This window comes from Dermacentor silvarum, chromosome 2 (assembly GCF_013339745.2).
Source record: "Dermacentor silvarum isolate Dsil-2018 chromosome 2, BIME_Dsil_1.4, whole genome shotgun sequence".
Taxonomy (NCBI): Eukaryota; Metazoa; Arthropoda; class Arachnida; order Ixodida; family Ixodidae; genus Dermacentor; species Dermacentor silvarum.
In genome coordinates, this window is record NC_051155.1 from 131457089 (window position 1) to 131473645 (window position 16557).

Consider the following 16557-nt stretch of genomic DNA (forward strand, 5'->3'; position numbering starts at 1 on the left):
GTGATCTGCATGCGTGTAAAAAAAAAACACGATATTCTTATTGGATTATGTTAGTTATACAACCTTTCTTCTGTTGACGGTCCCCCTTCTCGCATAGCTAAAGAAATTTCTAAATTCTGTGCAGGTTTTTGCAATCACAGGTAATTTACAGCGGAGCTTTACGGACGAGTTCTTTCAATTCCATGAATCTTTCCGGAAAGTTTTGCAAACGTTCTTGAACTATTTTTGTAGAGCTCCATCGGATTAGCCGACCGACACGAATAAGCTCAGAAATTCCCTGCACGGCTCCCCTATAGAGCGTGTTCATTTTTTAAGTTTTACGGAATTTTTTTTTAAATCGCCTGTGGCAGGTAGCGGTGATTCTTATCGTTGAGCTGGGTTATTCGATGAGGCGGACATTAGTAGCCCAAGAAATCGAAACATGTATTCAATTAAGTAACAAAAATTGACTAATAAACTTCTTAGGTAATTACTTTACGACACATATTGTAATTTACGAATTGTAGCCGGTGAGCTTGTGAGGCGTCTCCACTTGGAATGAATTTCCAGGATGACACCAGTTTCGAGATATTATTTCCCAAAGTGTAGGATGAAACACATGGGCGGTTACTTTTGTGCTGCAATGTATAAAACAGCATTTTGGTAAAAGAGTAAGTGGAACAACCGTGCATTTTTACTGCGAGTTTCACTCGCAGTAAAAACTGGTGTTGTAAATTCATTCCAAGTGGGTACGCCTGAAAAGCTCATCGGCTACAATTCGTCAATTGCAATAGGTGTCGTAAAGTAGTTAACTAAGAAGTACATTAGTCATTTTTGTTAATAAGTGTTGAATAAGTGTTTAGATTTCTCGTGCCACTAATGTCCACCTCTTCGAATAAGCCAGCTCAGCGATAAGTATTATGCTTCAGAGGTGGTCATGGCGCTAGAAGACATGGACAAGAACGAGAGAACAGGACGAGCGCTAACTCTGGCTCTGAAGTAGAAGGAAAACGCCCTGGCACGGCAGGTGGCAATGGCGATGAGGGCGACAACTGCACACGGATCACTACTATTGCACGCAAAAGAGCCGATGTACTAGAAATGAAGTTTACAAGTATGGCTTTTTGGGCTAGTTGGTTAGATGCATCAGAGGTGGTCATAGCGCTAGAAGACATGGACAAGAACGAGAGAACAAGACGAGCGCTAACTCTGGCTCTGAAGTGTATAGCCAGAGCCAAGTAGTGTCCTTGGATTGTGTTCAACTTAAAAGGAGGCAGTCCACCCAGCCTGGTAGCTTGAAGACATTACGTTTAACCTCACTGTTTCGCGGCTACTCTTGAAAGAGTCTGTTCTCTTTGAAGGGGCTGTTTCATTGGTGGACCATTTGAAAACAACTTGTAAGAATCCCCTGCAGGTTTACACGAACACGTCGGTCAGCATAGATGCAGGTAGCTCTGCTGCTCTATTATTGATTCCGTCCGTAAGCGTCAACTGTGCCTGGACAACTAGGCAGCTTAGTTTTGCGAACGGACGCAGAGGGAGCAGCTATAACTGGTGCTCTGCGAAAACGAGAGGTGTCCTTGTCCAGAAGCGGGGTCATCATTGCCGACTCATAGTGTGCATATCGTCGAAAGGTCTGCCGTCAGGAAATTTCTGTCGACAACCGCGCTAACTGCCGAAAGACCCCGAAAACGAGGAATTTACGATCAGCTTTCAGTGGAAACGTTCGCATATCGGTTTTTCCTGAAACGAAAAAGTTCAGTCCATGGCACGTGTTTCATCAAGCCCCCTAAAATTGAAACAACAACAACGAGAAACAATGCTCAAGTCATGATAGAGATGGGCTATTCGGTTGCCCTTTTCGGAAGCTTTGGATGCCGCTGCGTGCACCCTGCGCAATGAAGAGGCTAACCCTCAAAGATGGTATACAACTTTTCCGAATCGGAACGCGTTCGGCGTACACTCGGTCTTGGTCATTTGAGTCTGTGAGTGCGCTTTCCCCGCTCTCTGCAGAATGCGGAGAGATGGACGATAGGGAACACTTATACATACAGGTATAAGGTCCTTCCGCCATTACATTGCGGAGCGCGCGGCGTATTGCTTGATGTCATGCGGATGAAACGATTTCCACACGATTGTGCACAATGGCTGGCATTTCCAGAAGGCAACCAGATTGATCGAATAGAAATATTGCGCCTTTTGCTCGCGTTTCTTCGTGACAGTTGACTCTCAGACGTGCTGTTACAAACAAACGCGCGTGTCCCAGCTAACGTTACAGCCAAGCTGTTCAACAAAGAGAAACATAAGATTAAAAAAAAAACCTGATGCCCGGTACTATTATAAGACCTACGGTGTTTGGTCGTCAGAGATCTCGCGACCGAACACCGTTAGTCTTAAGAACGTATGTCGCACCGTGTTATTTTTGTAATCTTTTTCTTTTCGTTGAACAGCTTTGCTAACGTTTGCTGGGACACCCTATATATATATATATATATATATATATATATATATATATATATATATATATATATATATATATATATGTGTGTGTGTGTGTGTGTGTGTGTGTGTGTGTGTGTGTGTGTGTGTGTGTGTGTGTGTGTGTGTGTGTAACGCAGGAGACATGGCGGTCGTGCGAAGCTCTGTTTATTCGGAACTTCTTCTTCCTTCACCACACTGCACCGCGCCGTCCTCGTGCGGCTCGTCATATATATATATATATATATATATATATATATATATATATATATATATATACGCACCCTGAAAGAGGCGCTACAGGAGCAGCATTTGCCGTCTTCTGCTACTAAGCCAACGCTTGTTCCCAACATCATCGTTATACGAACACTGCCACCCCCACCACCACCATCGGGCATATCAGCGAAGGCAGCCGAATAATGGCAAAAAAAAGGACTTACGAACGAACAACTGTATGAAAATTTCGCCCGCGGTCGCCGTGATCCACGGTCAGTATCAACGTCGTTACTTTCCTCTCTTTCCGAGCAGTCACCCTCGACATTTTTCTGCCCTCGCTTTTCCCTGGCGCTGGAAACGATGGAAACGCAAAATCAACCGCGAGCATGCTGCCCCTTCGTTCGGGTGCCCATGACGTTCGTAAGTTTACCTTGCGCCACGGCGCTGTAAGTCTTGACATCCTAGATAGAGAGTACCGGTTCCCCGCGCCAAAGCAAACACAAGCCACCCCCCCCCCCCCCCCCCCTTCGCCCCGGAAAGTCTGCAGTGTGAACGTAGACCCGAGCATATCGTCAAAAGGGCAAAGGCCCGGTGAACGTTCTCCTTACTTATTTTCCTTCCTCCATCGGATCAGTGACTCTCTGACCGACCTCGACTTTGGGCCGCGCCTTTACTATACGGTCTTCTTCCTGACCAGTTCAGTCCTCGCTTACACTCGAGCAAAAAAACATTTTACTCTTCCACGCTTTCATTTCTTTTTCATATTTATTCTGGTAATGTTGCAGCAACCTTTGTGACCGTTTTTTTTTCTTGTTTTTCGGTGTTATTCGTCTTCTTGGTTCGTGGTTCCACGCTAGCAATTATTTTGTGCCCCAACCTTTCTTCTGGCCCTCTCTTACAGCTCCCTATAACCGCACTATACCCACGTCGCGTCCTTCGTTCTTCCAAGTCATAATTGGGATGGCGACTTTTGTACGCTTCTGTATTTACGAATCTCGGGTCCCCACAATGGATGTCGGTGAGGTCTGCCGAAAGCTTCTATCGGCCGCGTTTCTTCTTCCTGAGATTGACCAACCTTGTACCTTTCGTCCTGGGGATACTTCTTGGACGTTGCACCGGTGACCTTTACTTTTCCTTCTTGTTCGGGAGGAAGCATCCTTTATTTATTCGTTTTTGTCAGGCATATTTCTATATGTGCTCCTGTTACCGACGTTTCGATGATGAAAATATTACACCTTTGCCACGGGCCCAACGTATATGAACGAAGTCACTAGCAGCGGACAAGACGTTCGGATACGCAGCAGATCGACACAGCAGGCTCTTTAGTTGCCAAATTTTCCATATCGTCTCACCTACGAAAGAAATGTGGCAACAACTCATTACGACCGGCCAGCGCTTTTTTTTTTTTATCGGCATATGGCGATGACCACAAACAGGGCCGAGAGATCATATGCCCTTGCTTTATATTCGAGACCGCGCGTGACCTTTTATTATTAATTCTTTTTTTTTCGAACAGCACCGACATAATGCTTCTAATGCGAGCACTGCGGCTTCCGGGCTTTCGGCGGAGGAAACACGGAGGGGAGCTTGGGTGGGAGAGAGATAGAGAACAGTCTGGTGTGGGATATCGACGTTGGAACCCTCTTCTCTCGCTGCGTGATCAAAATCTCGTTAGGGGATACCCTCGTTACGCTCTATATGGCTTCGCGTGACTCTTTTGTTCCGTTAGTGGATCGTCCAATAATAGGTTCCGTATTTATACATTACGTTTCGCGGGCAGAAAGAAACCCATCAGAACACATTGGCGCTGCACTGTGATGATTTCACTTTCGGTGATGAACGCTGGCGCCGTATGTGCGTGGTGTGTTCGTGCTACGCGCTCCAAGCACTACGGGTGCCTCTCGCGACCGAACGGGGGAAATAAATGGCGGCACCATCGACGAGATTTCTCCGTTTCAACCATTATAAGGCTGCGACTTATGCGAGAACGATTCATAAATTAGCGCCGTTTTGAGTTTGGAAAGAGGGAAGCAGCTCTTGGACGTTGTGGGATATACGATTAGCACGCGCTAGCCGTGTCGCTGTTTAAGAACGTAATTAGGACGCGGAGGGAAATTACGGAACTTAAAGGGGTCCAGCAAGGTGCACAGTGAGAGCCTAAAGGAACTCTGGTCTGTTCCATTTGTTTACTTTATTTCTGTCACATCTGGTCGTTACAGCGATGGATTACGCAAGCTCGTCATCACAAGTCTTAATTGACTATTGTGTATTATTAGCGATCCACTTCGGGTGTTGAAAAGATTGAACATATTTGAATTACTTCCATCGTCATGACTTTGCGTAGTCACCGGCTGTTCATTCGACGTAAAAAACCGCGATGCAAAGGCGATGACACCACGCGAGCGAGGCCGCAGCTCAAGATCTCGTTTTAGAAATAGGTCCTCCATCTAAACATTGATCTTCAAAGATATGGTTGTCAAAATGGTCGTTGTTCTATTGTTTCTTCGCAACCACAGGCGTTGAAATCAGTGTTGTCGGACATTTCCCAATCGAGGATGTGTTCGTGAATCCAACGCCCAAGCGCCAGCGACAGAGCATGAGTTGCTACACACAGGGCGAAGTCCAGATAGCAGGTGCGGTTACATCGGAGGCTGGAGTGAGCGCAAGTGACGATGGATGTAAATCAGGCTCCACCCATTTACGGATACATTATACGAACAAACTTGGTCAGCTAACCGTACTGCGTCTTTTACGGACAAAGCAACTAGAAGACCGTGCTTCGAGCGCTCTGCGAACAGCACCTGAAGTACTATAGTAGAAGAAAAGTCCACGGTGTGCAAGAAGTCGGGAATCTGTCAGAAAAAAAAAACATTAATAAATATAGAAAATAGAATCCCCTTCTGGTAGGACGGCTTCTTGCCAAACGCCCCCTCCCTCCCCTCCATTCCCCCTTTCGGTCAAAATCAGCGGCGCAACAGTGAACGCTCCTACACCGTCACACCCCCGCCGTCACTCTCTCGCCGTTCCTGTCATCAGGCCGACGCCGCTGCTCGAAATATTACGACCCGGCGACTCGTTAGCGGTGTTCACTTCTTCTCGCTCGGCTACACCTTCGTGCAAGCGCAACTCGCTTCCTCCCTCGCCCGCCCTCCCGGGTCATCCCCCGAGATTGATGACGGTGTCTGATGTCGGCCGTCGGCGGCGGCCGACGCGATCTCTGCGTCGGCAGCAGCCATGCGTGTCCGTCGATGAACCCGCCGCGGAACCCCCTTTCGCCCCTCTTCGTTCTCCCGTTCCTCCTATAGCTTCGTCGTTCTCGTCAAAAGTTCGCAGCGGCGTTTCTCCATGGGCGTGTACCCCAGCGCCCTCGAAAGAGGAGAGAAGTGGGTGGGCGGCTTCGGCGAATTTTTTCACCAGAAACGGTGAACCTGCTAAAACAAAAAAAAAGAAGAAGAAAACAACTGAGAAAGAAACTTGGTCGTTTGCTCAGGGCCCAGAGTCTCGGAAGATGATGAGGAGAGAGAGAGAGAGAGTGAGAGGAGATGAGGATTAGTACGGGTGTTCGGTAGGGCGGCCGCGCACGCACGTGTACAGCGAGCTAACGGAGCGAACTTTCTCGAAGCATTCGGGCGAACAGCCTTAGCCCAGCTATGGCTCGACAGCTTTTCTCAACGCCCACTCCACCTTCGCGGGAACCTTCGTCCCCGCCAGGCATCCCTTTCTCCCCGTTTTTCCCTGTCTGCCTTCTCTCCCTTACACACTCGCTGTCGTCCCTCCTCCAAAACCACACCCTGTCGTCAATCTGGTCATCATCGTCGGCACTGACCCCGCGGCACCGCCGCCTCCGCTGCCGCAGCTACAACGCGAAGCTCTCGTATCCTTTTCTTGTTTCCTGCGACGTTTCCCTTTTCTCATTTCTGTTTCTTTCCTTAGCTGCCGGTGTTGCAGTTGTGTAACGCGCGCTTTCTTTTGCGCCGGTCTTTTGTCGAAAAAGGGTTGACTGCAGGATGAGCGATGACACCGATTCCCAGTGAGATGGCAGCGATAGCGTATATTTAGTGGGCACGCGCAGACCGAGATGAGACAGTGTGAAGTCGTTGAGAGGGCCGCGTTCATCGTGTCGACCAGCGGGCATAGCGATAGCGTTCGAACCGGTGAGCCGGTCGGCAACACTTCGACCTTTCGCGACTTTTTAATATTCCGTCTTGCGATGTCTCGAGCGTGTGCGTGCACAAATAAAACCGTATCTCCGTCTGTACATCTTGTTGTCATTGTTGTCTTCTCCGGCGGCTGCTGCGTATGGCGCGGCCGCGCGGGCCCTATCTTGAAAGCAGTCTGCGATGGGGGCAGAGTTCGCGTTGAAGCGAGAGGCAGCACGAAGGTCAATTCACTCGCTGTTGCCGCCGCGCTTACTCACTCCAGCGTTTGACAGCGAGATTCCACGGTCATCGAGCGAGATGCGGTCATGTTTACCTGTGCACGCGTGACACCGTGTTTGTTAATTTAGTTAGTAAGCGAATGTTTAAAAGTTGATACGGCCGCTAAAACTACTATCTTTACTTCGTCTACTAACTTGCTATCGCAATCAATGCTTCGCCATTCGGGCGAAACTGAGACATTTTTGTACCCTTGCTCGGCCCAACGTAGCCACTCAGGCTCTCTTCATGGTTAACCTCCTTACATCCTTACAGGTATTGTCATGGCTCTCTTTTTACATCTTACCAGAAGCTTATAATAATGAAATATTCGACTCGTTTTCGATATCTGTCGTGTTGTATTTGATAACCTCTGGCATGCGTTACGCACCGCTGCGGCTTCGCTACCTCCATCATACCTCCATCAAACATCACCATTGGACGTCGTTTTCATTGCCGTCGTTTCCCATTTCATCACAATATTAAGGGTTTTCTGCACCACGCATACTCGGGAAATATTATTTCATAAAGAAAGCGCCAAAAAGAAAGAGATTCAGCAGGTCACTCCTTTGTACTGAATTCACTCACTAAGGCAGCAGCATGCTCTCACAGCGAACCGCACCATTTCCTACGCGAGCAACTCGTTCATGTTGATCCCTTTTCAACAAGGCAACATACCCATGGCGCACAAACGAGAAATAAAGTGACGTTGATTAAATAATAAATGAAATGGAATAAATGTATTTTTTCAAAAGCAAGAAAATAAACCTATTTAATATGAAAATATAGCAAACTTTTCAAATAAGAGGGATTAACAGAACATGTGACAATATCTCAGCAGAGAGATAGAACCCTTAGCAACATTGTTGTGAAGCACACAACGTCTTCCTCGTCCTCAACAGAACTGCTCGTCGTGGCATCTCAAATACATGCACAGACGCCACCGCTTTCACAGTCTGCGTGGAGCAGATAGGTGTGAAAACTTACAAGCGCAGCCGTCACGTGGGCTCAGTGGCATGGCATTGTGCTGCTGAACACGAGGTCACAGGTTCAATTCTCTGTCGCGGCAGCCGAATTTTAATAGGGGTGAAGTGAAATAAAAACCGCTGGTGCACTTAGATCTAAGCGCGCTTAAGAGAACCCTAGGTGGTGAAAATCAATCATCTCCACTACGCGGCGACATTCATAGCCCACCCCGCAATTATGAACTGCCAAACGTTACAGCTTGACAATGGTTAGGTTAGTGCGTCTGGTTATAACTTCACATTACCCCAGCGTCGCGAGTTCAACCTTCGGTATTGTCTTTCTTCGCCCTGTGGCGACAATGAACCTGAGAGAGAGAGAGAGAGAATAAACTTTGTGCAAAAGAGCACGCTAGCGTAGGTAGCTCCTCCGCTCTGCAGTGGGTGGTCGGTCCCCTCAGTCCAGGAGTCCAGCGGCCTTAGCTGCATGCCCTTCTCGCTCGGTTGACCAGGTTGAGCTGGTCCGTCGAGTCGGAGCTGGACAGCGCTGCCTCCCATTGCCGTGTGTGTGTGTGTGTGTGTGTGGGGGGGGGGGGGGGGGGGGGGTGTTATGGGTGTGAGCTGTGGTATGTTTGCGCAAGCCCATACCATGTGGTAAAGCGTTGCCCATTGATTGCAGTGTAGGCATTTATAGGAATACAGCGCAGGGTGTATGGAGTGGTAGAGACTGAAATGTGGATATGTGTTTGTGAAGTTTTCGCCATATTACGGCTTCCTCTCGCGTCAGAGCATTGTGAGGCGGCGGTAGTGTTCTTCGTGAAAGGCGATAGTGTTGTAGGGTGTGCGTGTAGGTTAATGGTATGGGCTCTGGTTGGAACTGCTCGGCGCGGTCATCTCGCGGCTCCCGGTGTGCATGCGCTCGGGCGTAGGCGTGTGCCTGCTGATTGCCGCGTAAGGACTCATGCCCCGGAGTCCACACGATTTGTATGTATGGCGGGAGCTGGTGCGCTCCATTCAGACCGCGATGTGCGGCCCTGGAAATTTTGGCTTGGGAAGAATTTCTGCATGCCATCTGAGACTCCGTCAGAACTATAACGCAATCCCAGTGTGGTCTCGTCGTGATGGCTAACGCTATCGCTAGTTCCTCTGCCTCCGCAGCGCTTGCTCTGGAAACCGACGACGCATTTATTTCAGTCCCGTGTTTGTCGACTACGCTGGTGACGAATGCGGTGCTTCTTGCGGTGCTGACGATGAAAACGCAGCCTGGCGAATCGATACCCATAACGACGACGGCAGCTTAACTGAAAAGATGGACGCTCGCTGTTAACTCTTCCAGTTTTTAAAGGGATACTAAATAAAAAAAATATGCAGATTGCACTTACTGTGGGGATCGATGTTATGCGAAGCACTTTGCAGGCAGCTGGCTATCCAGCATCGTTCGGGGTTCTTCAACGAGTTAAGTTAACCAAATGCGCGAACGTGTTTGTGCAAAGTAAGCACTTTTGTGCTACGCGAGCTTTCGGGTGACGACAGAAGCAAGACGACGAGATCTTGTCTTGTCACGCATGCATGTCATGACATACATGTCATAGCATGCCATTTTGTTATGCATGTCAGTCGTGTCATTCATGTCATGTCATACATGTCATCTCATCCATGTTATATCATGTCATATCATGTCATGCATGTCGGTCATGATGTTTCATTCATGTAAGGTAATCATATGTCATGGCATTCGCATCATGAATGCATGCCATTCTTATCATGTCATGTTGTGCCATTCATGTCATGATATACGTGTCATTTCATTACATACATGTCATCCATGTCATGTCATGCAAATCTGGTTATACCTATATCCACTTTATGACCAAGAAGACATCACGACGGCGTGAGAGACTAGATCATCATCAACATCATCATCAGCCTATATTTATGTCCACTGCAGGACGAATGCCTCTCCCTGTGATCTCCAATTATCCCTGTCTTGCGCTAGCTGATTCCAACTTGCACCTGCAAATTTCCTAACTTCATCACCCCACCTAGTTATCTGCCGTCCTCGACTGCGCTTCCCTTCTCTTGGTATCCATTCTGACTCTAATGGTCCACTGGTTATTCATCCTACGCATTACATGGCATGCCCAGCTCCATTTGTTCCACTTAATGTCAACTAGTATATCGGGTATCCCCGTTTGTTCTCTGATCCACACCGCTCTGTTCCTGTCTTTTAACATTAGGCCTAACATTTTTTGTTCAATTGCTCTTTGTGCGGTCCTTAACTTGTTCTCGAGATTCTTTGTTAACTTCCAAGTTTCTTCCCCATATGTTAGCACCGGCAGAATGAAATTATTGTACACTTTTCTTTTCAACGACAGTGGTAATCTTCCAATCAGGATTTGGCAATGCCTGCCGTATGCACTCCAACCCAATTTTATTCTTCTGTAAATTTCTTTCTCATGATCAGGGTCCTCTGTGAGTAATTGATCTAGATAAACGTACTATTTTGCAGACTAAAGATGCTGACTGGTGATCCTGAATTCTTGTTCCCTTGCCAGGCTATTGAACATTATCTTTCTCTTCTGGATATTACTCTTCAACCGCCACTCTTACACTTTCTCGGTTAAGGTCCTCAATCATTTGTTGTAATTCGTGCCTATTGTTGATGAAAAGGACATTGCTATAGGACATTGTCATAGGACATTGAATAGGACATTACTCTGCAATAGCACTGTCCATATCCCGCTCATGGGATATGGACCTAACGATTGTGCATGCAATTTGCGCCATGATCCGCCCCCTCAGCAGGCGAGGGGGAGGAGAGGGGGGGGGGGTGCATGGCCCCTCTTGCCTGATCTTTGCGCATACCTACGGGTACGAGCACTGTCAGCGTGGTGGAAAGAAAAAAAATGGTAAACATACTGACGACCAACCCTCAATGAGCCTATGGAGAACAGACCTTCTTGTTACAGCGAATCCAGGTTATTGTGTCAAAATTGTCTTGCTCACAAACAACTCCCCCTGTTCTGCAACGAGGCCCATCAGGAAGAGGTAGCAGTAATTTCCTATTATTCAGTTAGTGAAACTGACCGTAATACATTCGTTTGCTAAAAGCGTCGCGAGAAAATTAAAACGCCGTGAGAGTGTGGCTGGGCAACAAAAAAATATTGAAAGGGAGAGCCACCTCGCCTGACTGATAGAGATTAGACCAGGTTCCTGACCTCGATTTGACCTGTTCATTCTTGAGCACAAGCTCACGCATGCGTGGAGCGCTTCGCCGTGCGTCGGAATGAAAAAAAAAATCGTTAAGTGGAGAATGCTTCGTAAGCCACGCGACATCACCAACGAACTTCCAAGCTGCCCGAATGAATAACCGGTGCACAATTTTCTATACCACTTTTATTCCAGTTGTTTGCGTCGCTACAATCTCAAAACGTTGCATCAAGCTGTACTATACTCGAGCATAATGTAGATGCAAGAACCGTTCCATTCGAGGAAGAAAGAGGGCGTGCCTTTTTGTTCGAGCCGCGCTACCTTTGCTGTGCCATGCAAGGATGGAGACGCGTAGTAAAATGCACATAGCGGCGGCCCACGCCACGCAGCGGATGCCACGAGGCCTTTTTCCAATGCGCTCTATGGAGCTGCACGATCAGGAACCGTGACATGCATGTACACCCGTAACGTCGAAGCGAGCGCGCCTCCTTTAAACAAAAAGAAAACGAAAAGGCTGCAAGAACGAAGAGGCCGTTGCATCGAGTTTCAGATTTGCAGCACGGAGCGGTGTGGGCGCGTCACACTCCATCTGCCGCAGAAGAATCCCACTGAGCCTGGCGAGGTCCCGCGCCCAGAACGTCCTTGCGCTGCAAGCCCCCTCGGGCCTCCCGCGATCCATCGAGGCCGGATCGATGTTCGTGCCTTTCTGTTTTGTTCTCGAAAACTTCGCTTTAAGTCATCGGCGCAGCGCCAGATGGCCGCGCGTGTGACAGCTACCATGGTGGCCTCTGCATGCGACTGTTCAACTCCTGTAGAAGAAAGCGATGTACGTTGCACGCATACCGTGAAACCACGGGTTTTTTTTTTTTTTAAGTGGCCGAGATTGAGGTAAATGATTATTGTATGCGGAGTTTTCGATAACTGGATGCACCCCAATTCTTGTTTCAGCATGCTAAGTTTGAAGATTGGGCGACTAGAACTATAGACATAAAAAAACACTAGACCTAAAAGAAGCTGAAGACAGTCTATGGGCGTATGCACGTTTGTTTGTTTGCTTGTTTGTTTTTGTCAAGTTTGATCGACTGTCCGCGACCGTCTGTGGTGCAATACGTCGTTACGCGTCAGAGTCCTGTGTCCTGTGGACTCACTGGTGCGTGCGCGCAATGTTCAGCAAAGCTGACGCTTCGGTTGGGTTGTTATTAAAGCAGTACATCCGCGGTTCAACCTGTCGTTAATATTGGATTCCTGCCGCATACCGAAAGCGTATAAATCGAATAGGGATTGCTCCATTGTGTGTGTGTGTGTGTGTGTGCGTGTGTGCGTGCGTGTGTGTGTGTGTGTGTGTGTGTGTGTGTGTGTGTGTGTGTGTGTGTGTGTGTGTGTGTGTGTGTGTGTGTGTGTGTGTGTGTGTGTGTGTGTGTGTGTGTGTGTGTGTGCGTGCGTGCGTGCGTGCGTGCGTGCGTGCGTGCGTGCGTGCGTGCGTGCGTGCGTGCGTGCGTGCGTGCGTGCGTGCGTGCGTGCGTGTGTGTGTGTGTGTGTGTGTGTGTGTGTGTGTGTGTGTGTGTGTGTGTGTGTGTGTGTGTGTGTGTGTGTGCGTAATTGAAATGTGGTGCTACTTAATTAAACGAGGTCCTATACAATACTACAGCCAGCCACGCTCGCCGCCTTCCTTGGTGTCCATTTTCCACTTTCCTTCATTTCTGACTGCGTGGTTCCGCTACAGTCTTTTCTTCGCGTTTTCCTTGACTCATATATAGATGAAGCTCTATATATAGTGCGCCCTGCTGTATAACTTACGGAGTAAGGACATTTGCCTTTCGATTGCCCTCGGCCTCTCCTCCTCTGTCTGTATATTTTGTTTCCGTCACTGCATAGATGATCGATGCCTAAACGAGATTTAGACGCACGTGACGTCGGCGCTTCGCACGGCCACTCCTGCGAGGAAGGGCTTCATTGATTAATGGCACCACCTGTCCGCAGTCGCCACGCCGTTTGCTTCTTTTCCGTCCTGCATCGATGCTTCCTTTTTTTATTTTCCCTTCGTTAGTGAAGCACTTCGCTTTCCATCTGTGCATACACAGACTCGTATTTTAATATTATCTACGCGCTTACTCTGAATGTTTTCTATTGAGCGTGAGTGCTGGAACGCCATTACGGAAGTTTTCTCTTTTGTTTTAACCCAAATCTGGCCGTTGACAACAAGCAAGGTCGAAAATTAACAAACACAAAATTATGACGTTGGACTTGATATTGCTTAGCGTCTAAAGTTATCCATTCGCAGACAACCATATGTGAACGTGAAACCACACTGAAAAAAAAATAATAATAAACGCAGTCAGCTGCGTCGCGGTTGCGCTGATTGCCTGCTGTGGAGCCATTATAACTTGCCCAAATCAATATCACGTTAAGTTTCAAGTAAAAACGAAAGAAAAACGATCAATGGTTTTATGTTCTCAGAGCGGAGCTTTTTCTTACGTTAAATCAATGGGCTACGGCTCTCGACTGATAGGCGTATTTGCTTGTCGACGTCACTCGCATCGCATTATCGCTAGCGGGTTTACTGTAGAAGAGACACGGAGCTTTAGCCTGAACTCCCTGCCATTTCCGAGTTACTAACTCGTTCTAACCAAAGTAAATGTGCAGTATGCTGCGCAAGGGCGTGGCGGTCTCACTTAAGGCACTGTAAGAAAGAAGCACTCAGCGCAAAAGGGAAATACGTACTTATGGGGACGCTAACGTGTCAAGAAGGTCGATATCACTTAGGGTTATCAACCTTTCCTTCTTCTTTTCTCTTTTTGGAGCACCGCTCTTAGAGGCCCGTTCCTGCGGCGAGCGTCGTCCCTCGTAACCGAGCGAACGAGCACGGCGAAGGATGAAAGAGCGAACGCGGAGCGGTATATGAAATACGGCGATAGCGAAGAGAGCGCGATAAGGTGGAAAACGGAGGAGCAGGGTATGTCGAAAGCGTGAGAAGAAAAGCGTAGTGCCGCGCGAGAAGGGCTCTACGGCGACGATGGCTTCGAGATGGCGCCAGAGTGCGCGCGTCGTCTGTTCACCGATGACGCCACCGATACCATATATGGAAACAAAGCGCGGCATGAGAGGAGGTCTGTCTGTGGCGGCTGCTGTGAATCGCGTCCACGCGTCACCCACGCATTGCCTCTCGCGATCTCCCGATTAGCGAGGCAGTCGCGCCACACTTCGCTCCATTTGCAACGTGCCGCACGCGACAGTGTCCGCGCCAGTCAATGTATCGCGAAAGGAAAACACACATAGTGCTTTGTTGCTTTTTTTCATTCTTTTTGGCAAATCAGTTTTGCGAAAGCCCGCAAAGTGCAGAAATTTTCATGGAAGGGAAATGTCATCCACCCGACTCTATCTTAAAAGCGTATGCACTTCTATGCCTGCTCACCGAGGGAACTCGTCCGTCCGTCACGTAAGATAAAGATAAAGTGTCAGCCCTTCTACTGGGGTGGAGATGGAAGACCAGTGAAGCTGTACTATGGTGGGAATTATGTGTTTTCAATTATGACTGTTAAGGTGTGATGGTGTAATTGGTTATTTGAACTTTTAAAGAATGAGAAATATATATGATCTGGTGGTTTCCATTTATTTAGTGACCACAGCGACCATGGTCTTATGGTCGCTATGGTACACCGCCATAGGGTGTACGGCAACGGTAGGCACGTTCTTCATAAACACGACGTCTATACACGTCCGGTGTGTTGCAGTTGGTACCGTCGGTTCGTTCACACACGTTAACCCGAAGCGCTCGAGCATAAACGAAGTGAACCACTTTCCATCCGGGCGTGCAATGTCAACGTTGAAGTCGCCCGTCATTACGATAGATGTTTCGTCGTCGAACATAACCCATCACATTGCCGGCTGTGCTGTCGTTTGCGGGGTATTTGGCCAACGACCTCTTGTTCGACTAGGGCTTCAAACCACTGGACGTACGTTCTGTTGCGTACGCTCTCTCGGCGTTTGCGCGCCCATTCGCGCTTCTGGCACGCAGTCGCTCGTTGCGTTGTTCCTCCGAACGAACGGCAGGCGGCCGGGCCATCGTGAGTCGTAAGGGCAACTGATAAGAGCGCCAACGCGAAGTTGAATGAATTAATTAATGTTTATTTTTCCACAAAACAAGTACAATACGGTGTTGTGGTGGGAAAGTGGGAAAAAAAGCTGCTCATGGCAGCTTGACTGGTCCCAAGAACCCAGAAACATCCGAGCAGCAGGGTGGAGCAACATATTTCGTAATGACTATATAAAAAAATTTGCGATTATATAAATACAAAAACATTGATCGTCTAGTCAATAAAGAAAGACATATTTGAATCATAACTGAATCTGACATAGTTTAGACGCAAAGAAATACATAACTGAATCATTTAGAGGCGTGAAAAAAAAGTTAGAAAGATCAGCTGGAGAATACGACAGTGCATCAATTTCATTACTCAACAGTTCATTGAGTTGCCTAGGCAGTCTACAACATAGCATTTGCTTGCCGTAATGGGTACGTGAGTGAGGTGTGTACCAGTATTCCGGAAATCTGGTTGTGTAGAGAGCTTCACGGTCACGGGAGAGCTTCACGACAAGAGCTTCACGACGTAGAGTTCACGTCACGGAACGGCTAAACACCGTTGTCGACACTGTTAGGGGAGATGCGGGCATCGGCGGCACAGGCGCCAGAGGCCGGCAGGGATGCGCGCATGCGCCGCAGTGGGAGAGCGGGCATACACACGCACAGTCATGCGTGGCAGCCGTCGATCTCTCCCCCGCCATCCAGCCGGTGCGCGCGCCCTCCTCTCCTTCCTTCCGTTTATCAGCGGCACGCGGAGCAGCCGGGCGCGTCTGCTGCCGAGACGCGCCGCCTGCGTAGCCTCGCTAGCCTGCCAGCAGGGCTCAACTGTAGTCTGGCGCAGCTTCCAGCAGGCTTGCCGCGCTAGCCTCGAAGCCGGGCCCAACTCTACTCAGGGGGGAACGCGGCATAAGAAGTTGACCGGCGCAAGAGAAGAGAGATGGCGGGGGCTCAGCCGGCCGGGAGGGAGGAGGTGCTGTGCGCTCAAAAAGACGAGGACGCTCGAGCCAATGCTGATGATGATAGTTTTTTTCTACACGCGGACACGACCCTCGGGGACTGAGCCCTTAACAGCTTCGCTGTAAAATTAATGCATCAAACAAAATGATGCCAAAGAAAAAAACGTTGGCGGGGGTGAGTTTAGAACCTCCGACCCCACGCTCAGAAGCCGAGTGCCTTACCCACTGGGCTTAACACGCACGCTTGCCGTAGGCGAATA

General features: G+C 48.6%; 1 protein-coding gene across 3 annotated transcripts in view; it reads left to right on the forward strand.

Moving 5' to 3' along the window:
• The window catches only part of LOC119441772 (acetylcholinesterase), a 132423-nt gene that overhangs the window by 101498 nt on the left and 14368 nt on the right, over positions 1–16557 (forward strand). The window lies entirely within an intron of this gene.